This window comes from Parasteatoda tepidariorum, chromosome 2 (genome assembly GCF_043381705.1).
Source record: "Parasteatoda tepidariorum isolate YZ-2023 chromosome 2, CAS_Ptep_4.0, whole genome shotgun sequence".
In the NCBI taxonomy this organism is placed as follows: domain Eukaryota; kingdom Metazoa; phylum Arthropoda; class Arachnida; order Araneae; family Theridiidae; genus Parasteatoda; species Parasteatoda tepidariorum.
The window spans coordinates 92,132,284-92,157,340 of NC_092205.1; the positions used below are offsets into that span (position 1 = coordinate 92,132,284).

Genomic DNA, 25,057 nt, shown 5'->3' on the forward strand with positions numbered 1-25,057 from the left:
TGTCTTAACGATCAGTCCACTGCGGGACAGCCTGTATGTGTAACAATGAATGAAAAGAAACAAAAGAAGTCCAAAACTAAGATCCTTGTTTATTTATTTTTTTTTTTTTTAAATAAGAAGAATATTTTCACACTCCGTGATGTTTGCCTTGCATAAATATGAGACTTAGATTTAGCCTCATCGTGGAAGGAAGAGTGGACACAATTGAAGATTTGGAATATTTCAGCAATAATTTTCTTTGAAAAATTGTAAGTAATCTACATTTTTCTTAAGGATGTCTTGTTTTTTATGTTATTTAACTAAAAACGTTTGTTATCATACTTCTATCAATTTGGTTTTGGATTTTTGTGCCGTTGAAAAAAACGTGATGAGTATTTTTGCTAAAGAGATTTAAATTTATCTGAGGAGGTTTTTGCAGTTTTTACTAAAAATGTCTGATGTCTTCTGATACAAATTTATTTTTATCTGCAGCTATTTAATCAGATTAAAATTATTTTGCGACTGTCAATAGATTTATTTTCTATTTATTTACTTGAAATTTAAAATAATTTCTTATTTACTCTTAAAAAGTTCCACGTTCTTTCGGCAGTTACTGTGTCCTATTTGTTTTCCTTTTTTTGCTTTTGGAATAGTTAATATCGTTTTAGATCTTTACCTTAAATATGTAATGTTGCTTTTGGCTTAGCTCAAAATAACCAACTTTGATTTCTAGTACCACCCAACTGTAATTCAATTCAATTTTAATTCGAATGGAGATTTGAGTGTCAGCTACATAAAAATAAACGATGTCATAAATTATGATGATCATCTTAAAAGTCCACGTGTTCAGGGCAAATTTCAGATCATTTTTCAACTGAAATTCGAAATTGTAGATTATTATTTTGTAAGATTGATTCAAGATGAAAATGTAAAAATATAATTATAATAAATAGTCTCGTAACCGTAGGGCAGATTGTTGGCTTTAATTTGGAATCATCCTGCTCTTACATGAGCTTATGAAATTATAAAGTAATTTTAATAAGGAACAAAATTATTTGTTTTTATTTTGTAAAAATGTGATTTTAAGTTTCTCTTTGGAAACTGAGTTTACACAATTATATAATTTAATTTCCATGCCTATCTTTTTGTGTAGTGCTTATCCATAAGCAAAATTGGGGGGAGGGGAGACTTGTTTTTTTTTCCAACAACAACAACAACAACAAAAAAAAAAAGACAGAAAGAAAGAAAGAAAAAAGTCGGCTTATTTGAATTTTTTTTAAATTAAAATTCCGGGCTTTTTCGATGGTTTTGAAAAATTAGTTAAATTTTTATTCATTAATCCATGTTATAGATTGATATTTATTTTTAATTTATTGATTGCGTAGTTTTTAATGAGATTATTTATTAATTTTTTTTAACAATAGAGCAGAAAAAGATCTCACATAAGTTTGGTAGCTATTTATCACTTAACTTGTTTCAATGCAACTATTATTTTAGGGGCTTTATGTTAATAATTAATTAATTTATATATTTCTTAACGATTTTCATAAATTGTAACATCAAAATTATTTAATTAAATGATCCCAAAATTTTTTACTGTAACAACTGAGGTATGACTTCCAAATCTAGTGGAATGAAATTTAAATTATTTCGTTTGGTTGTCGTTACAATTTCATCGACAGTTTTTGTTTTAATTCTTGCTTATTATTAATATGGCCATTTTTTTCTTTTTTTACAAAACAGATTTATTATAAAAGTTTTAAATAAAACTGCCCAGGTTTTGTATTCATCATTTTACTTACATTTGTTGACTGGAAACGAGCTTATAATAGAGGTACATACAACTTGATTAATAAGTTATAAATCACAAATTCAATTTCCTTGCAATAAGAATGCTATTAAAAATTGCTTAATAGCACCGACTTTTAAAACTGATCCTGACGAAGGAAAAAAAGATTGGTTGGATCAGAGAGAAAACTTTTAATTCAGCAGTTAAGAAAGATTTTTATACAAAATTCTAATTAATTAATTCTTTCTATATTTCACGAATGAACTGTTTTACAGATATAAAAAAAGTAAATTGTTTGGCCGAATATTTTGAAAAGTAGCCAACAACTAAATATTTAATACTTCCCTATCAGTACTTTGTAAAAAGGTGTTACTTTTTTTAACTTTTCAATGTTTTTTTTGAAAAACTTCCTTCTTTTCTTTAATAAAAAAAAAATTGAAAATGTCAAATTGTGCATTGATCTGTACTACTGAGAAAATGTCCGCTGAAACCTAATTGAATATCAGTGCTGTCTTAAATTATTAAGTACCAGCTAGTTTCATAGAGGATAAAAATATATAAAAGAATTTTTTTTTATGTCCTATAATAAAAATTTGTAAATTACAACTTTTTAGAATTAATTAAAGAAATTGAAATTCAGAAAATTTTTCAAGCCGTATAAAGTAATTTTATTACATAACACTTACAATTAAAATCAATTTACTTCATTTATAAAAAATATAATTTAAATCACTCAATCTGCCCGAATGCGCTAAAACTGCAAAATTGATCTCGCATCAGCATTCGAGCTTTTGCAGTGAAAACTTTGTCAGTAGTGGACTGATCGCAAAGACACGATTCCCAATAGAACACCGAAGTCAAGCAAATCACTGGCACCGGTGCTCCGGTCAGTAAGAGGGTGGGTGACCACTTTGATCATCCTGAGTAGGGACCGAGGGCGCGTGGGTGCGATTTCAGAGGGTGGAAAATGAAGCTTGAAATTGAGAATATCTTGCAAAATGCAGCAGAGTTGCACATGAGAGTGCAAGAATCTCACCGAAACCAGCTTACTCGACGCACATGCGATTTTGCAAGTAGTACTTCACCAAACCTGTAAAATGATTGACGCTTTCAGACGCTATGGACTGACGCTACGCTGAAAATGATCTTGGTAGAATGAATTCTGAAAACGTTGAATAGAGAAATATGAAAAGCACGTTTTTACATAATACATTACACGTTACATAACACGTTACATTTTACATAATGCACGTTTTTACATTACGGCAATTGATTTCATAAATCTAATTTTGGAAAAGGGAAAATTAAGCTTTATTTAAAAAACACCCAATTAAAAAAGCACCTTTAAGGGCTTCTGGAAAACGAAAATTGAAAATAAGCACCTTTAAGCACTTTTTAAAAACGCTACGCACCATAAATAAGTTATGGCAGCTCGCGTAATCTAAAGTAATCCTAGTAGGATTAATTAAATTTGCATTACTAATTATTAAGTTTGATAAGTTTGCATTTTAAAAACGTTTCTTCAGCATTTGAAACTTCAGTTTAACAGAATTTATACATTATATCGGGGTGAATTTGCCACGAAAAGTTCTTTACCGTAGACCTCTTAAATAACCCCTTAACATGGATTTCAACTCTCAGACATGATTTGCCCGTAATAATAGGGGCGTGATATCTAGACTGCTTGAATTGACCATGGCTGCTTCATCGTCAACGCCATTCCTGTGGAAACTCATGCTGTAAGTCACGAAGAAAAGTGTTAAAAGACTAATTGTTATTCAAAGTGAGAAGAGACGTTTTCTTTTAGAGCCTCGAGCAAGTTCAATGACTTTTTAAATACTATTCGTCAATTTTGCTTCTTCGGAACGCCAATGGAGACCACACTTTAATGCACTGAAGCTATAATTTTAAAATATATATACTTTTTTATCGCACTTTCTTTTGTTGTAAAGAATGACCTGTACTTTAGACCGGATAAATAAGTTAAATATTTAAACAAAAATTCTTAAGCCTCTTGAAAACGCCAATTTGGCGATGTTTTTACACCTGGATGGAAATTTTTTCTTTAATGAATTTAGAATTTTTTATGCACGTAAATGACTATCCATCCTATGAAGTCCAGGCGTTGCAACGACTGAGCTACACGCTCTCCTGGAAAAGTAAAAGCCTTTGGGTTTCCAAAAAGTATAAATCTCATCCTTTAGTAGTTGTGACATCTTTCTTATTTTTCGCTCACTGCGCAGTTCAGTTGTCCAGACATCCTTATTTTAAATTCCACTGCGCAGTGCGTTACGTCGGACTGCAAAATTTTCCCTAGGAGGTGTTGGAGTCACTTTTCAAACATTAGAAACTCATAAAACTGCAGCTTTTCATGAGTCATCAATAACTTTCAACAAATGTCTATTATTAGAATTACGTATATAAGCAGAGGTTTAGAGCCTTAAATGTATCCATTTTCTTAAACTTTCCTAGTCATGAGTTATCAATGACTTCCAACAAATGTCAATTATTTGAATTATAGAGCACCGATGGCTCAGGGGATAGAGCTTTCGCCTTCCAACTAGGCGAACCGGGTTCGAATCCCAGTCGATACGAATTTCGCATCCAGCTTGCATCGACCACAGTGCTGACGTGAAATATCCTCAGTGGTAGCCAGATCATGGGTTTGAGTCCCCTTGCCGTCAGGCTTACCGTGGGAAGTTCTCGTGGTCTTCCTTTCCATGTAAAGCAAATGTGGGTTAGCTCCATCAAAAAGTCCTCCACGAAAGCAAATTTCTCCCAATACTCGTTCTAGGAGTTCCCTCGCCTTCTGGATTGGGTTCAAAATTACAAGGCTACGGAGTTGAACATTAGTAGTCGTAAACCAATAAAATTTGGTCGGCTGTTCAACGACGGTTATAAAATATAAATAAATAATTATTAGAATTATGTACGTATGCAGAAGTTTCGAGCCTTAAATTTATCCATTTTCTTATATTTTCATAGTCATGAGTCATCAATAACTTCTAACAAAGGCCGGATTTACGTATAAGCTAAATAAGCTGTAGCTTGGGGCCCCGAGATGGCAAGGGCCCCCACATCCCACTTTCTTTTCTTTTTTTAAAAAGTTTTATTCAGAAAGTGGGCCCTCTGAAGCCCAAAATACATTTTTTTTCCCTTTTTACATTGGCGGAAGCTTCTCAAACTTTAATCGAAGCGTTTACAACTATAAAATAATTGTCTTCATTTTTCTAACCAAAAGAGCAAATAAAACGCCCTTTCGACTGATGTAAATATTCCTGTTTTCGTAGCTACCTCCCACAGAGTTGTCAAATAGTCGACTAGCTTTAAACTGTGGAAAAGATGTTTTTAGGTTTTTTAAATTGCTTTGGGCTCTTTTGTTCTTACTTCGGAAATATGGGATATCCACAGAAACTGAAACACCCCTTTGTTTGATTTCTGGTCATAAATTGCTCGGAACAAAAAATTTCTAGACTGCAAATAGAGGGATTGTCTTGATAGTATTTTTTTATTTGGGTCACTCTGCGCACTTCCGTTGTGTTACAAGTGGTCCTCGTTCAATTAAAATTTTTCTTTTTAACAAAATTTAGATTTTTTTCTAATTTATTATAAAGCTTTTTTTCCTTTCATTATCCTAAATTTTTCAACTAGCCTAATTGTTTAATTTACTTTATTATTATAATTGATTTTATTTTGTTTAATTAATCTAAATTAATCGTGCATGAATCCGTAAACTCCGAATTTCTATATCAAAATTTTCGAGGGACATCAAGAAGACATAAATTTTTCACCTTTGGAGGTAAGCAAATGTTTTTATCAAATCAACTTTGAGGCTAGGGAAAACATATGGAAGGTTTGCACAGATTTTCATTAATAAATTTTTTTAACACAATAAATTTCAAAGTTGAAATTATTAATTATATAATAGCTTATTATATTTGCCCCTGTTTACATCAATATTTTTTACTTAAATTAAAATCATTGTCGAATTAAAAAATATGTTTTATAAATAATTTTTATGAACTGAAGAACTAGGTCAAAGCTTTTTACTAAAAGGTAACTTGACCCACTTTGTTCTGAAGGATGAGCATTTAAAGAACCAACAAAGCAATAACTAAGTATTTACAAAATGCGATAATTTTGTTTAAAGGAGCATCAAATCTAATTGTTATTTACTGTTGAAAAGTAAGAAAAAAGTTAAGGAATGAATATTAAGGTTTATTCAGTATTTTGAACTTAATGGAGAGAAATATATCTTTTTAATTTATTTTTTTAGCTTTTCAGTTTATTTTGTTTTTTATTTATTTATTTAGTTGCCACTATTCAATTCTTGATTTGGTCTATTCTGGATGAAATTCAGATAACAGGTGTAATTTTATTTTAATTTTACTTACTGCTAATAAACAGAAACAACATGTGATATTGCTTAAAGGAGCATTGAAGTCAAGTGATCGTTAACTAAATGTTTAAATAAATGTGTAAAAAGAAATTACTCAAACCTCCTGTCTGACCAAATTTTTCATGTTTTCCCTAAATATGAAATATGTTTAATTTGTAAAATATTATATTTCGTAAACAAAACTCATTTGTTTATTGATCATACTTGTTTCTAATTTTAATTTCTTGATTTTTGTTGTTATTATGTGTTTAAAGTAATAAGGCTTTTAAATTTTTAAATCAAAGTGTCGAGCTCTTAAAATTGTAAATCGAAACTATTTATGAAATTTTGAGATTTCTTCTTTCAACTTTTTTAAATTTCCCACTTTTTTTATTTTCTTATAATNTGTTATTATGTGTTTAAAGTAATAAGGCTTTTACATTTTTATAAGGCTTTTAAATTTTTAAATCAAAGTCGAGTTCTTAAAATTGTAAATCGAAACTATTTATGAAATTTTGAGATTTCTTCTTTCAACTTTTTTAAATTTCCCACTTTTTTTATTTTCTTATAATTAAACCACTACCTTATACACTTCTTTAATTGCCCCTTTTTATATTTTCTCTTAATTAAGTCACTATCATGCACACTTTTTTTAAATCCCCCATTTTTAATTTTTTTTTAATTCAACGCACTTTTTTAAATTTCCTCCATTTTTATTTTCTTTTAATTAAACCACTACCATATACACTTTTTTAAATTTCCCTTTTTTAATTTTCTCATAACGAAGCAAATACCATACACACTTTTTTTTTTAATTTCTAATAGAGTTTAACTATAATGTTGTTCAAAATTGTTTCAACATCAATGAAGTCTTGAAATCATTTTTATGCGCTTGTCGTGCATTAAGATACCAGAAATTGAATGAGGTTCAAGTTGAAACCATTTTTAATGCTTTTGTCGTGCACAAGGAACCAGAAATTGAATAAGGTTCATGTTGAAACCATTTTTATGCGTGCATTAAGAAACCAGAAATTGAATAAGGTTCGCGTTGAAACCATTTTCATGCGTTTGTTGTGCTTAAGAAACCATAATTGAATAAATTTCAAGTTGAAAACATTTTTATGCATTTGTCGTGCATTAAGAAGCCAGAAATTGAATACGGTTCAAGTTGAAACCATTTTTATGCGTTTGGCGTGCATTAAGATAACAGAAACTGAATAAGGTTCAAATTGAAACCATTTTTATGCGTTTGTCGAGCTTTAAGATAACAGAAATTAAATAAGTTTCAAGTTGAAACCATTTTTATGCGTTTGGCGTGCATTAAGATACCAGAAATTGAATAAGGTTCAAATTGAAACCATTTTTATGCATTTATCGTGCATTAAGAAACCAGAAATTGAATACGGTTCAAGTTGAAACCATTTTTATGCGTTTGGCGTGCATAAGAAACCAGAAATTGTATAAGGTTCAAGTTGAAACCATTGGTATGCGTTTGGTCGTGCATAAGAAACCAGAAATTGTATAAGGTTCAAGTTGAAACCATTTTTATGCGTTTATCATGCATTAAGAAACCATAAATTGAATAAGGTTCAAGTTGAAACAATTTTTATGCGTTTGGTCGTGCATAAGAAATCAGAAATTGAATAGGGTTCAAGTTAAAAAGCATTTTTATGCGTTTGATCGTACATAAGATACCATAAATTGATTAAGGTTCAAGTTAAATGCATTCAGCTTTAGACATTAACTCGCTGTTCTATTCAACAGGCATCCACGTTACACTTTATAAGAACCATGAACTCAGAAAATTATGCATAACAAAACTCATCTGCTCCATGAATTTTATCAAACCATCCGAGCCTACGCCCCTCTCACGCTTTCAACTACATTTTCCCTCCCCCCCTTTTTTTACATCTTAATTAGAGGAAAATAACGCTAACAAGAATAAGCTTTCTTTCGAACAACAACAAAAAAAAAAAACTGGTAAAAAAAATTAGAATAAAAAAAAAAGTGGCTAAAAGAGGATGCCCAGAAGGGTATCAGATGACTATCGCTGTGAATCGGGAGCCGCATAGGGGATGCCGCCTCCAGAAGTAAAATAAGGGGGGCGTTCACTGAACTGGTGTTGGAATGCCACTTCACAATCCACCCTCCCAGTCTAATTGCCCCAGAATGGGTAATTAATTACCATCCCTCCGTACTCCCCTCCTCTCGACGAAAAAAAATAGTTCAAACTGCCCCGCAACACATGCATCATCACCTTGCTTTAAAATCCATCATTTTAGCCAAAAAAGTTGAGTTGCGGAATAATTGGTCGGAGGGTTTCTTTTCCTTCTCTGTTATAAGAGGTGAGTGCGGTGATTATTGTTACACGTGATGAATAGGAAAAACATAGAGATTCCCGGATTATTATCGAAATAATGGTTACTTATCGGTTCCATGTGGTTGGCGACTGCTTTTCGATTTGTCGTGAAAATGGATTGGGGTCCCCATAGCCCGTAGGTGCTGAATATTAACATCGCGAAGAATTGTCAAAAAATAACAACGAAGCCGTAATGGCTCATGCTATAGAGTGTTCACCTTTCAATGAGGTGAATCTAGTTCGAATCACAGCGATGACTGGTCGAAACGTATTCCGCATCCGGCTTGCACCGATCGTAGTGCTGACGTGAAATATCCTCCGTGGTAGATGGATGATGGGTTAGAGTCCTCTTGACGTCAGGCTAACCGAGGGAAGTTCTAGTGGTCTTCCTCTTCATCCAATGCAAATGCGTGTTAGTTCAAACAAAAACTCCCCCACGAATTCAAATATCTCCATATACTTGATCCAGGAGTTCCCTTGTCTTCTGGATTGGGTTCAAAATTACAAGGTAATGGAGTTTAACATTAGCAGTCGTAAACCCAAAAAATTGGGTCGGCTGTTCAACGACGGTTATAAAATTTAAAAAAAGGCAATAACGATTCGTGGTGGCTGAGGGGATAGAACGTTCACCTTCCATTGATGTAAACCGGGTTTGAATCCCAGCAATGGCTGGTCGATACGAATTCCGCACCCGGCTCGCTGTGACCGCAGTACTGACATAAAATATCTTCAGCGGTAGACGGATCATGGGTTAAAGTCTCCTTGGCGTCAGGCTTACCGTGGGGGCTTTTCGTGATCTTCCTCTCCATGTAACGCAAATGGGATTAGTTCCATCAAAAAGTCCTCCACAACGGCAAATTTCACCCAATACTTGATACAGGAGTTCCCTTGTCTTCTGTATTGGGTTCAAAATTACAAGGCTACGGAGTTTAACCTCAGTTGTCATGAACCCAAAATATTGGACCGGCTATTCAACGGCGGTTATAAAAAGAAATACAAAATGACATTTCACAATATATCATGATATGTTTCCAATTTAGCTAATTTGTATTATTTTTCCATCAATATTTCAGTTACCCAAATAAAATTTAGCGTAATTCACAATAATATCGTATTCAATAATTAGCAATATTACCTTTTTGATATGTTATTGATAATAACCGCGATATTATCGTACTCGACAACAACAGTTATCGTCAATGATTGCGATATTTTCGTATTCGACATTCGTAATGATCCCGATTCTGTGGTATGTGATGCACCCATTATATTATCGGCAACTTATGCAAACCTGAAGCTGGTGCTGTTTCTGTGCGCTGACCAACTATGTGTATCGAATAATAATAATTCTAACCGGTGGTAAGGGAGCAATGTACACAAGTTTCATTATAACAATAGTTCTTAAAAGACTGTTCTGCCCACAAGATATAAATGTTTCATCACACCGTTTGAGTTAAAGGAAAAAATTATTTCCGAAGTAAATAAATAAATGATTGATAAACAGGAATAATTATAAGAGAAAAGATTTTCTCAAAATAGAACTGCGATCATTGTGCGTGGATATAATACACTATCTGGCCAAAGTATTTGGACACCCGGTTGTTTTGGTGGTGGAATCATAATGGTGTGGGGGTGTTTCTCGTCCGTGTCCGTTAGTTCTTGTGGTTGGAAACATGGAATTTGTGATGTATTCATGGACATTTTGGACAATGCTACACTCCAAACTCTGTGGTTATATTTCGGGGAAGGCCTATTTCCGCATATTCCTATATCCGCAAAAGGGTTTGCTTTCTAATATTGTATCAACGTAGCCAAATCAAAATATATTAATGCTTTAGTGTGAGAAGCATTCAACAAAAAAAAAGACACAAAATAGAACACATGAAGTGAAAAATATATCACTCAAAAAACAGAAAATGAAATGTAAAGAAAAAAAACAGTACAAAACACAAAACGAAATCTATAAAGCAAGTGCCGAATTCAAATGAACTTACATGTAGAATTTTTCAAGAATGATTAAAATATTTTCGTAATGAGATCGCCAGATTTCAAAAGTATGAAAACAGAAGCGCAAATGGAGATAAAAGAGTAAATAGAGGGATTTTGTTTCATGGCGCGTTCTTACTGCAGTACGAAAGCGTGTTTGATTTGTTATTTACCAAGAATTGGCCCGAAAATGGATGTGCGCATGGTAATAATATTATACTGGGTAATTTAAAGAAATTTATTAATAAGGTTGATATTTAATCACACAATTTTAATGATTTTAGAAAATTAATATTTATTTAAGAAAAAAAAGAGAGAGAGAGAAAGTGATAGAGATGGTAGAGATCTTTAGCCACGGATTTGCACATGGTAAAATTATACATTAACAAGAAGTTTTTAGTAAATTTATTAATAATAACATACAATGAACTCAATGTTTTTATATAGAATTTAATTACTTTAGTTGGGTATCCATTATTTTTTTTTAAATCGAATTTTGAGAGAGTGCGCCGATTTGTTTTTTGGATAAATGAACATTACAATATATTCTTTTAATTCTATTTATTTCATTAAAAATGATGTTTAAATAGATGTTTTTAAAATTCTAAATAGTTAGTTTTTTTACGTTAAAATTAAAATAATTTCTCTTATAATACAAATCGACAAGTCGGATATTTTCTTCATTTTTAACGGTCGAATCCAAGAAATTAAAATTAATATTATCATCATGATTACGAAGCAATTTTAATACGAATTCGTTGCATAATTTTGAAAATTAAAGAAAATTAAATCTTCAATAAATCTGCGAGCAAATATAATATTAAGAGTACAATTTTTTTCATAATAGTGTAAAAAAAAGTTAGCTAAGAGAGAAGAAAAATTAAATAAATTATGAAAAAATATGTTGTCTATTATAAACATAATTATTAAAAAGGCAAAAATTAATTTGAATTTCCCAACAATCAAAATAGCAATATTTTAAAACCATAGTAATAACTCAAAAGAACATCTTTTAGTTTAGAAAGGAGAGTGCTATTGAAAAGATCCTGGAAATCAAAAGTCACAATAGAATTAATTTTATTTTGTTTGATAAATTCTGAAATCTTTAGATTATTGGTGATAATCCAAGAAAAACCTTTTTTAAGAATATTGTTAATAATTTTGTTTAAGTAGTTAGACAAAATGGAGCCAGGTTCAGTTAGGTAAGTATTAGATCCACATGTGATTGTCTTAAATTTCATAGGAATTTTATGAAATTTTGGACTGATAATTAAGTAAGGGAACTGTATATTTCTAATTTTAATTTTCAACCTCTTATATAAATTAAAATTTTTTTAATAATAATATTATTATTTAAATTACTTTAAATAAAATTTTTACTACTTTTAAACTCCGTATTTATAAGTCCAACATAGAATTTTTTTACTGAAGATTGCATAATTATTGTTAGTTTTTTCTATGAGGGTTATTACAAAAAAAAATTTTTTGTAGTTGCTCAACTGATTGATCAATTTTAGAAAAAATTGTTGAATTGTTAATTTTATTCAAATTTTCTTTTTTATGGAAAACAAAATTTTTAAAGTAATAATAAACAGTCCATTTCCTTTCAGTTAACATACCTAAAGATAAAGATAATCTATTTGATATCGTAAATGATGTTTATCAATAAAATCAAAATATTTATGTTCTTCACAGTGACATTCATAATCGGATATATTAATTTTCCCTAAATTTTCGTTAATATCATTATAATTAAAAATCATTATACTAAGAGGTTTATTATATTTGAAGCTTTTAATTATGATAAAATCTTTTAATGGAAACAGATTTTTTAAATTTTCAACAATATTATTAAATTTAATCTTATCGAAAATAGGGTTTTGAAAGTTAATAACGAAATAAAAAATTTTCTTTTTATTTGGGGAAATTTTACTCATTTCAGCTTTGACAAGACCGAAACAAAGAATTCCGAAGTGTGAAATTAATAAAGAAAAGTTAATAATAAGATCTTGAAGCTTATTTACATCTTTATTCATAAGAGAGGAAACAAAATCTTTCATTGGTTTAATATTATAACGTTTGTTGATATCTTTTTCCATATTCGAGAGTTTTTATTACTTCCTGATCTCCGGTTTACTTCGATTTGTACGCTTATCTTTAATATGAAAAAGTGAGAAAGTTGAGTTGCTAAAGTTAATCTGTGTATGATGGAAGGTATCGTTTAGCCCATATAGCAAAATGGTTTTGTATAAAAACATGTAGTAATTTTCTTTTTGTAGTCTTAAATCGATAGCTTCTACTAATATATATATATATATATTAGTTCAAAATGAAGAATAAAACAAAGAAAAATAATAGACATATGAAAAAAAGGGGGGGGGAATAATAAGTAAAAAAATAACAAACAGATTATATATTTAAAAAAAAATTAAATTTTATTTAAGAAACCGGAAAAAAAAGATATAATCTTTTCTTCAGCCCACACGATTATATCCGCAAAACAGAGTGCTTTCTGATATTGTATCAATAAAGTCAAAGCCAAAGCAAAATATATTAATACAATAGTGTGAGGAGCACTCAAAAAAATTTTTTATAACAATAACAATAAATAAAATAGATCACAAAAAGTAAAAATAACATGTAAAAACAGAAAATAAAATGAAATAAAAATAAAAAACATTAAAAAGAGGCTATAAAGCTAGTAGCAAAATCAGATCAACTTACATGGACAAAAAGTTTTTCAAGAATGATTTAAAAATGTTTTCGCAGAAAGATTGCCAGATTATAAAATATGAAAACAAAAGATGAAAACAAAAGCGCAAATTGAGTGCAACAAGAGGGTTTTAAAGTGTCGTTCCTACTGCACAGCTGAAGTGATTTGTTATTCTGAGATTTGATTTGTTAGTTATCAAGGATGGGCCCGAAATGGATGTGCGCAAGGTAATATTATACTGGATAATTTTAAAAATTGATCATAAATAGTTTTAGAAGATAGATGTTTATTTAAGAAAAAATATAAAATAGAAAAGAGAAACATAAATTGCCTGCTTTGCAAATAATTTTAGCCGCGGATTTGCACGATATGGATTAGCACATAGAAAAATTATTTAAATTATCAAAGAAAAAATTTTAATAGATAATTTTAACACGGATTTGCCCGAAATGGATTTGCACATGGAAAAATTGTATAAATTAACAAAGAAATTTTTAGCAAACAATTTTACCCACGGATTTGCCCGAAATGGATTTGCACATGGAAAAATTGTATAGATTAACAAAGGAAATTATTTAGTAAAGGAATTTTTAGTAAATAATTCTAACCACGGATTTGCCCGAAATGGATTTGCACATGGAAAAATTATATAAATTAACAAAGAAATTATTTAGTAAATAATTTTGGCAATGAATTTTGGCCTGAAATGGATTTGCACATGGGAAAATCATAAAAATTAACAAAAAAAAATGTTTAGAAAATATATCCACCAAAATATACGATTAATTCAATGATTTTATATAAAATTTTATTACATTAGTTGGGTATCCATTGTTTTTTATCAGATTTTGAAAGAGTTTATCGATTTGTATTTTGGATAAATAAATATTACTACATATTCTTTTAATTCTGTTCATTTCATTAAAAGTGGTATTTAAATAGATGCTCCTAGAAACATTAGAATTCCAAGTAACTAGTTTATTAATATTAAAATTAAAATCATTTCTTTTATCGTATAAATCAACAAAGCAGATATTTTCAACTTTCATAATACCCAAATCCAAAAAATTGAAATTAATATTATCATCATGATTACGAAGTAAGATTAATTCCTCAGGGTATATATCACTCAATAAAACAGTAAAATCTTGGAAATTAAAGATAATTAAGTCATCAATATATCTAAAAACAAATTTAATACTAAGAGTATAATTTTTTTCATAATAATGCAAAAATAAGTTAGCTAAGAGAGATGAATAATTAGATCCTTGTGGTATTCTATTAATTTGAAGAAAAATATCCTTTCCCTTGTAAAGATAATTACTAAAAAGACAAAAATTAATCAGAATTTCCCAATAATCAAAATCGCAGCAAAGGATATTTTTAAAATCATAGTAATAATTCAAAAGGACATCTTTTAGTTTAGAAAGGGGAAAATTACAGAATAATGAAAAAAGAAGAAAATTATTAAAATAAAAAAAAATAAAAATTTAAAATATATATTTAAAAAATTTTTTTTTAATAATAAAAATCAAGGGGAGGGGAGACATAATCTCTTCATCAGCTTACACGATTATATCCGCAAAAAGGAGTGCTTTCTAATATTGCATCAATATAGCCAAAGCAAAATATATCAATACAATAGTGTGAGGAGCAATCAAGAAAAATTTTCGAAACTTAGAATTAAAAAAAAAAAAAAAANATATCACGTAAAAAACAGAAAATAAAAAGTAAAAAAAAGACAGAGCAAAACACAAAACGAAATCTATAAAGCGAGCAGCGAATTCAAATGAACTTGCATGTAGGGAGAAATTTTAAAAATGATTGTCATCGGGCTACCAAAGCAGGGGAGCCATCCCCTCTACAGAGGATCAAAATTGAGATGACACGTCTTCGGATCATCCTCAGGGATGTTTCCCAGACTGTCGTCAATAGCCCATTGTGCAGCTCTAGTGCGACGTAAATAAAGTAGAATAGAATAGAAAAGAATTCAAAAATTATTTAAAATATTTTCGTAATAAAATTGCCATTTTACAAAATATGAAAACAGAAGCGCAAATAAAAGCGTAAATAGAGGGATTTGGTTTTATAGCGCGTTCTTATACTACAGTACTGAAGCTCGTTTGATTTGTTAGGTACCAAAGATTGGCCCGAAAATGGATGTGCACATGGTAATAATATTATACTGAATAATTTAAAGAAGTTTATTATTTATAAGGTTGATGTTTAATTATACAATTTTGATGATTTTAAAAAAATTACATTCATTTAAGGAAAAAAATGAGAAGGAGAACGAAACATGAATTGTCCGTTTTGCAAAGATTTTTTTTTATCATGAAACTTTTTAAATTTCTTCACTTTCTTTTTAAAATTCTTTTTGTATTTATTTACTGTGCTCTCTCTCTCTCTCTCTCTCTCTCTATATATATATATATATATATATATATACAATAAGTTTCATTTATTGCGCTTAAGCTGCAAGTAAACAGAACCCACTAGATAAGTTCAAAATGAAGAATAAAACAAAGAAAAATTAAAGACATATGAAAAAAGGGGGAAATAATAAGTAAAAAAATAACAAACAACAGTATTAAAAAAAGGGGTTGAAATTTTATTTAAAAAACCGGAGGAAAAAAAAGATATAATCTTTTCATCAGCCCACACGATTATATCCGTAAAACAGAGTGCTTTCTGATATTGTATCAATAAAGCCAAAGCGAAATATTATACAATAGTGTGAGCACTATTATACAATAGTGTGAGGAGCACTCAAAAATTTTTTTTATAAAAATTACTACAAATAAGTGGAACACAAAAAGTAAAAAGAATTTTCAAAAATGATTTAAAAATGTTTTCTGCGAAAACAATTTTAAATCATTCTTGAAAAATTTCCGTCCATGTAAATTGATCTGATTTCGTTCCTCGCTTTATAGTCCATTTTTATACTGTTTTTTCTTTTTCTTTTTATTTTATTTTCAGTTTTTGCATGTTATTTTTACTTATTTTTACTTTTTGTGTTCTATTTTATTTGTTGTAATTTTTATAAAAAAAATTTTTGAGTGCTCCTTACACTATTGTATTAATATATTTTGCTTTGGCTTTATTGATACAATATCAGAAAGCACTCTGTTTTACGGATATAATCGTGTGAGCTGATGAAAAGATTATGTCTTTTTTTTCCGGTTTTTTAAATAAAATTTCATCCCCCTTTTTTTTTACTTGATACTGTTGTTTGTTATTTTTTTACTTATTATTTCCTCCTTTTTTCATACGTCTTTAATTTTTCTTTGTTTTATTCTTCATTTTGAACTTACATATATATATATATTTACTTAGCAATCACATTTTTAAAAGACAACACAAATTTTAATNAGGATTAGTCTTCAGTAAGACATGAGCATTCTTTGCTGGAATTAATACTGACGGAAAGATGTGTTGTAGCCCCTCCCCCCTTCCATTTGAAACAACGACCAAATGATTAGAGATGGTCGGATGAGTGCTTTCTTTAAAATGGCTTTGTGCGGATGAGAGGGCGTGACTATCGTTGGGAAGTGGGATTCCATCTTTCCTTCGAATATGAATTTATTTATGTCTTCATGAATAATACATTCATGAAATGACATACCAACACTTTTTGTTCCACACTAAAAGTGATGCAACATGAGATGCCGAAATGTTCTCCCTATTTGAGGCACACTTCGAAGTAATATTCTTCTCAAAAAGGATAAATATCGAATTTGTGAATTTATCTTTCTAAAATGATAATGAGAAGAACTCTTTTCATTGAAGTAGTTGGCTGTTTGATCGAATGACTCTATGCATCTCCATTTTCTATTTAAATTCCTACTTATCCTAATGAAACACACGTTTTTAAAATGGGTCATTCCATTAATGATACAAAGAATTAGCTCAAAAATAAGTTTTTCTAATCTCATTTTAAAGAGGTATTTTTCTGTTAGAATAAAGAGCTCACGAGACGCGTTTATCTGTCATCAACTGCAGGACTTGACATTAATTTGGAGAACTGTTTCAGGATCAATTTTTAAAATCCTTTTTTCGAAGTTCTGGTTCCTTTCCGCGAGTTTTCCAATTTTAGAATTTAAAAAGTTGCTTCTGAATCTGTTCAATATCCCCTAGATAAACGATGGCTTTAGCATAGAAATTCGATCCTTTAGTCGTCCAAAGGTAATGACATCTTTCTTATTTTTCATCCACTGGGCAGTTTATGTAAGTTACGTCGGACTACTGAATTCATCCTTGCTGAGGCCTTTTTTCTTCTAGGAATTGTTGATCTGTTACGATCAAATTCAGAAGTGCAGTTTGCCCTCTGAATAACTTCTGATCAAATCATCAAACTTTACTCAATGATAATGGTTAGAAGGCCTAGCTTTTAAGTATTCTATATAATTAGAGCAGATGATATTTAATTTACGAAACTTGAAACATCGGTGACGATAATTTAAATTGCACAGAAATGTACCAGGAAGTCTAAATTTGCGGAATAGAGTCCTAATACTTTGATCAGGAGGGCAATCTAAAGTTTGGACCCCTTGCACTGTAAAAAAAAAGAAAATGGTTAAGTGCAAAGTTTCTCGTTGTGCCGAAGTTTCTCGTGTGCAAATTTTTAAGCCCAATTTATTCGAAATTTACCTTATTTAACAAAATATTGCTGTCTTATCATATAAATCCGCTTTACTTTTATTTATTTCCTATCGTTTCAAATTTTTCGTGTCCGCTTAGTTTTTACATATCCCTACACACGCGAAGCACTTTTGCGTATGATTAACTAGATCGCTATCACCCGCCAACCTCTTTAAATTCATTTCCAATTGCTTTTAATTGCTTCTCATTCTTATCACCTTGTTTAATACTTCAGACTTTACACTTTATGGATCTTTTTTAAGTTTGCGCAGTTTCGAATATCAGCTTATTTCGTTTTAATCGAACATTTCGATTTATTTTCCACTGTACTTCGAAGCAAAATATACAGAATAATATCATATAATATTTTCAGGAGATCAGTCATGTAAATGAATTGTGCTTTGTAATAAAATAAGTTCATTTTAGGTGAAGCAGAATTAGACTCTTCCGTATATTTCAGGATTAGTTTAAGTCCTCAATTTAATAATTATTATTAGAATTTTTTTTAATCTGAGAGTTTTTAAGATACAATTTTTTTCCAGTTAATTTTATCAATTGTTTTTTATACGGAAAACGAGACTGACTTTTCCTATAATTTAGCTATCGGATAAAAATATACTTAAATCGTTATGAATTACTCTATTCTATTTTTACGATGTATGATTACACAGAAGCACTAGTGTTTTAAGCATTTAAGGTCAAATTGATTGGCCATTTTCTTTCACCAGAATCATTTCATATTTTTCGTAACGATGTCTATTACTAATACTTATTTTTATCTCCTTCTTAATGCTCACACTCAACGGAAAGAGAAAACCAGATGTTCGATATTTCTGACATCGTCTGTGGTTTTTGCGGATCCCTCCAATCTTTGCCTCGAAAACTTAATAACAGAATGGATAAAATAGCTTTTGGATAAACTCTCATCGATTGGATTTTTAATGCTCACGAGCAATAATCGCTCCCCTAACGGCGATTAACTTCGTTTGCAGTTCGCAAAGAATAGTTTAGCTTTGTCAACACTAATCATCATCGTGTATAATACTACTTACGTAAGTGTGGTAATTTATACGTTACCAAGTTTAAAATTAATTAAATCTTCGTTATTTTCTCCTCTTCCTGGGCATTTTTTTTTAATACTCAATAAATAAAGAAATAAAGCCTCCAGATAATTTTATTATAGAAAAAAAAACTTTAAAAAATATAATAATTTAGATCAGGTGATTTATTTGTCGAATTTAGCGAAAGTATTATTAGATTACTTATTTGCGAATGGCTTGCGCTAAATGACAGATTTCTTTTCTTCTACATTATGTTCACGCGAAATTTTCTACTCTCGGCGCACGATTACGCGATACTTTGTTCTCTCGAGGTACACTGTCTACGCAACATATTCTGTATTATCGAGATATTGACCACGAAGCATATTCTGTATTATTGAGATAGTGGCCATGAAACATATTCTGTATTATCGAGATAGTGGTCTCGCAACATATTCTGTACTATCGAGATAGAGGCCAAGCAACATATTCTGTTTGATTGAGATAGTGGCCACGTAACATATTCTGTATGATCGAGATAGTGGCCACGCAACATATTCTGTATGATCGAGATAGTGGCCACGCAACATATTCTGCATGATCGAGACAGTGCCCAAGCAACATATTCTGTATGATCGAGATAGTGGCCACGCAACATATTCTGTATTTTTCAAATCGTGGCCACAAAACATATTCTGTATGATCGAGATAGTGGCCACGCAAACATATTTTGTATGATCGAGACAGTGGCCAAGCAACGTATTTTGTATGATCGAGATAGTGGCCACGAAACATATTCTACATTATCGAGACAGTGCCCAAGCAACATATTCTGTATGATCGAGATAGGGGCCACGCAACATATTCTGTATGATCGAGATAGTGGCCACGCAAAAATTTTCTGTATGATCGAGATAGTGGCCGCGCAACATATTCTGTATTTCTCAAATCGTGGCCACAAAACATATTCTGTATGATCGAGACAGTGGCCACGCAGCATATTCTGTATGATCGAGTCCACGAAGTATTTTATGTTCCAAAATCTTTTCTTAAAAAAAATACCCTTGAATATATATAACGCCAAGAGAATTTTATTAAGAAATAATTCCGAGGTTGGAAATTACTTTATCTGCACCACTAACTGATGAAATTAAGTCAGCCATTTATATTTTTGTAATGTTTTCTGCTAACAAGCACCCATGAATAATGTACTCCAGGTCTTTTATTTCATTCTGTATATAAATACCAATTTGAATTCAAAAATAAGTTACCTTTTAGAATGTGCGCAAGCCTACCTCATTAGCACCGCCGTAACATAAATAAAAAGATTTGCAGGTAGAAAAACACACCTGCATGCATAATGCAAGCCACCCAATTTGAATTTCTGTACATCCCAACCTCAACGCTTCCTAATGAATTTTTCATCGTCCATTACTTAAAGGTGGCAGTGAATTATGGCGTGGAAATTGCGACACTCATAACTCAAATTTTATTATTTCTCTTCTCTTGTTATCTAAGAATTCTCTTCACAGTTTTTACATGTAAAAAGTTTTTTTTTTCATGGCAAAATTTATAGCCTTGCTGAGTGTGGGGTATAAGACGTCCGGTTGGAAAACTTGTTATAATGATCTGTATAATAAATAAGTATTCATGTAATGCGTTTAAAGATTCGACCACCGATACTTACATTCACTAGCCAAATTATTAGACGCACGATATTATATTGTTGTATTGTTTTTTACGCGACTGAAACTGTTTTGCACTTGTTTACGTTCGTGTATCAATTGATTAACACTGTAATGCAATACGTTAAAAATAAATACAAATGGGAAGTATATGAAATATCTCCTAAATAAAAACCCATTCCATGTGTGTTTAAACATAAAAGTGATGCATATAATCTCGTGCAAGGCAATCAATTATTAAGACACTACAGTGCGTCTAATAATTTGGTCTAGTTATTATAATATAATAATATAATACCTGATATAATAAATATTCTATATTTATATAATATATCGTCTAATTTATCCAATCGTCGAATTTATATTAAATATTGTCTAATTTAACCAATTGACACACGAAAGTAAACAAGTGCAAACCGGTTTCAGTCACATAAAAACAATAAAGCTGTATAGTATCACCTGATAATTACATAGAATCTTATAGTGCTTCTAATAATTTGGCCAGGACAGTACAAGGTCGTTTTAATTCACTCGGTGAAATAAAATTATATTAGAACAGATGAGTCTCAAATGAAATGTCAAAAAGAAGCGTGACTTGAAACAAAAATTGAATCATTTTTTTAAAATATTTAAATCGATGACTCTGGCAAAGTCGTTGGGTGAGTTTTGGATAAATGGCCATTTTTCAATTCAAAATAAAAGAACTAAAAAATTTTTATGCTTCAACGTGTACTCATATTTTGTGCAAACATGGAATATTGAGAACAAAATATGCGAAATTAAGCTAACAAGTCTCTCCTTAATGTTGATGGCCTCTAATACAATAGAGGAAAACTATGCATTTCATACAGTTTACAGTGAAGAAAGTTACAATAAGCAGTAACGAACGAATTTAGAAAATAAGTAAAATATATTTAATAAAGGAAATGTAATGTACAGTGCGCAAAATAAGAAACGTGCCACCCTCAATAACTTTTGTTCTAATAATACGTTCTTCCCGTTTTAGGACTGATTCTTAATGATACGAAGGGGTATTCTCTAATGTGATAATTAATTAATGCAGACGATATTTTAAGTTACGAAATCAGACACGAAAAAGTACTTTCTCTGAATACCATATTTTCGACGGATTTGGATTTCTGATCCTCAAGCTATAGGGGTCTAGCTAAAGTTAGGGGGTAGCCTCAATCTGGGGAATATGGTCCCAATAGTTTCATTTTATTTTGTAACCGTCGTTGAACAGCCGACCTAATTTTTATGGGTTACAACCACTAATGTTCAACTCCGTAGCCTTGTAATTTTGAACCCAATCCAGAAGAAAAGGGAACTCCTGGATCAAGTACCCCCAGAGGTATTGATTTGTCATGGGAACATGGAGGACTTTGCGACTCGACAGAATTAACGTGCATCAGTCACCATTTACTACACGGGGAGTCATCGGTTGGCGGGGATCGAGCCCACGAACTCTTGGACATGGGCCCAGTGCCCTACCGACCGGGTCCATAGAGGGGTCCAAAGTTTGGACCATTTAAAGTTAATTTGATTTTTTGCGTATTTCTCAGTATAACAAGAACTTTTTAAGCGCTCCAAAATTTGGACCTCTTAATGTCAGTTTTACTTTTATTTCGCCATATCTTAAGAAATTTAAGGTGAATTAAAAATACAAAATATTTATCTAAAACTACAAGGAAATACTAGGAATAACCTTTTATCACTATTGTTTAGTAAACGCTTTGGTGGAAAACTTTTCAGCAAATTTTTTTGAAGCAATTATTAAGTGAGTTTTCAGGTGAAATTGCAATCCGATGTGGGCCAATGTCTTCCTCTGAAGATTTCTCCATAACGACTTCCGATTTATATTTGATCTCAAATTCTTTTAATTAATTACAAGAAAATTACGGACTCCACCAATTCAGCCCATCTCAACCATGGCCCTCCCCGCTTTCTTGGTCCAGTGAGCTTTAAAAGCAATATCTTTTTTATTGTATTGTCATCACTCATTCGAATTACATGGGCCATCCAATATTCATTATAATTATTTTTATGTACTTAATAATATCGGGCTGTTTATAAAATCATTTAAATCAATTAACAATAATCTATCAGTGTCTTAACCTTTTGATAAGTTAACAAAAATAATTAAGTATTTAAATTTAATACAATTTTTCTAAAAAAAATAGCTAGTTGAAAAAGTTTTATTTTCATACTATTATTACATCACAATGACGCCCGGTGGCTAAGCGGTAGCGCTTCGCGCTGTCGTGCCACAGGTCCCTGGTTCGATCCTGGGGCCGGGCAAGGTTGGCTCAGCCTTTCATCCCTTCAGTGGGTCGATAAATGAGTACCAAACATGCTTGGAAACTAAACACTGGGGGTTCCGCGATCGGCTGACCACCCGACCGGAACATCTGCTCCTGCACACCAGAGCCCAAGGTCAAGAAAACTGAGATGGGCACAGTAGGCCTTGGCCCTCTATGGGCTGTCGCGCCACTGAGTTTAGTTTTATTACATCACAATGCAATAAATATAATTATTGAAAGTAAGAACAATTGGTTACTTACACTCCAAGAAGATCCCAATACCCACACATGTGACCCATGACGCCAGTACCAGCTGGTCGTTTAAAAGCAAAATGGCGTGTTAAAGTTGAGCTAAATTTCTCCACATAAGTTAAAATTTTAATTAGTATGAAGTTAATTAAATACAGCTCCGAATATCACACATGGAATTTGTTGAAATATAATTCTTTCTCGTCTGCGTCTTTTATTTAACTAAGATTTATTATTTGTGTATGTATTTTATCGTTATCGTGATATATTTTTGCTTGTGTACCTGGCAACTACGATGCATAATTATTTTGTTTATGTTCCACATGACTTCCTGTCTATCTTTGTGTTAAGTAAGAAAATAGGGTGCAAAATTTGAAATCTTTGTGAAAGGATCTTCGCGAAAGAATACAAAATGCACCACTTGAAAGAATTGATACTTGAAGGTCTTGCTTTACTCGAAACAGAATGGAAAGAACAGTTGCTAAAGTAAACAAAAACCACGTTTCAGCAACCAATCATGAGCGATATACCTACACTACGTCACTTGCAGGTATCTCATTACTTTAGTCTTTTTTTGAAGTGAGGAACATAAACTTTAAATGAATCCTTATTTAATTTGTGTCCCGCAGTGGACTGATCGTTAAGACGCGGTTCCCAGCAGATCACCGAAGTCAAGCATCACTGGCTGCGGTCAGTGTGCGGGTGGGTGACCACTTGGATCAGACTGCGTAGAGACCGAGGGTGTGCTGTATGGGTCCTCGTTAAACTGTGCTACCGTAAAGTGCTCGACTTTGCGCGCAGGTCGTCGGGCTACCGAAACGGGGGTGCCATCCCCTCCGCAGAGGATCAAAATTGTGATGGCATGTCTTCTGATCATCCTCCGGGATGTTTCCCAGACCGTCGCCAATAGCCCATTGTGCAGTTCTAGTGCGACGTAAATTAACAACAACAACCTTATTTAATCTGTTTGGAGATAAAAAGAAATCGAATTTCATTCGAATAAATCTTTAAATTCCGGCTCAACGAACGGTTGCTAAATTTATGTAAAGCTAATAAAGCTTTTTCCTCCCTCCCTCGCTGCTTTTTTTATTTACTTATTTTTTTTAAACTTTTTCTGATTACCGGTTTAGCTTATGGGTTTAAATCTTTGTCTCAATTTCAGAGTCAAACAGATTACTTTCAATTAACGCCTTTAATTGCCAAAGTAACCAAGCGTTTTGAATGGCACATTAAAAAAGCCTTCTTTCCTTTGTTGTTCCATGAAAAAAATAAGGAAAAAAAGCGTATTAATAATAGCGATTTTAAGCCATCAGCTGAAATCTGTCATCACTTTAGCTCAACTGGATGAAAGGTCAAACTGCTCAAACCCATAATTTCGCCGAACGATTTGACCAATTTCTTCCAACAGCGACTCAATAAATTATAAAAGTTGCATTTTTTGACGCCTTTTATATCATTTTTTAATAATACATTTTTTTCTCCCTCTCTCGGATTTAAGACACCCGACCGTTCAAAGAGAAAAAAAAAAAAAAAGCCACGGCATTATTTTTCACAAATAATGAGGTATTGTTAAATCGTGGCTAGGCAACTTTTTTCTTCTTTTTTTCTTCTCGCCTTTTCGCTAAGTTGAGGTGGAAATTACTGCGTTAATAAGGGGGAGGGCGTAAGGCATGGGTGTGAAAAAGATATTTGTATTGACCTTCCCTCCCCCCACCTTTTCTCGTATGATCACGATCCATTTCGTCTCGTTAAAAGTCAAATGCCTGGGAATTTAAGAAGTGGTTTAAATGGGCATTCTTATTCATTAAACACTGTCGTTCGATGGAACATTTAATTTGGATCGTTGCCTCTTGAATGCAAAACATACATATGAATTACGACGAGATTTTCTTTTGCTTCCTTTTGATATATCATTTTCTTAACACAATATATATATAT

The 25,057-nt window shown here is 31.5% G+C and overlaps 1 protein-coding gene across 1 annotated transcript in view; it reads left to right on the forward strand.

Annotated features, from left to right (window-relative positions):
- Positions 1-102: 102 nt before the first annotated feature.
- The window catches only part of LOC107453266 (E3 SUMO-protein ligase ZBED1), a 156,925-nt gene continuing 131,970 nt past the window's right edge, over positions 103-25,057 (forward strand). The window contains exon 1 of the mRNA XM_071177925.1: positions 103-248. The gene's annotated coding sequence lies outside the window, so the exon portion shown is untranslated. The remainder of the gene's footprint in view (positions 249-25,057) is intronic.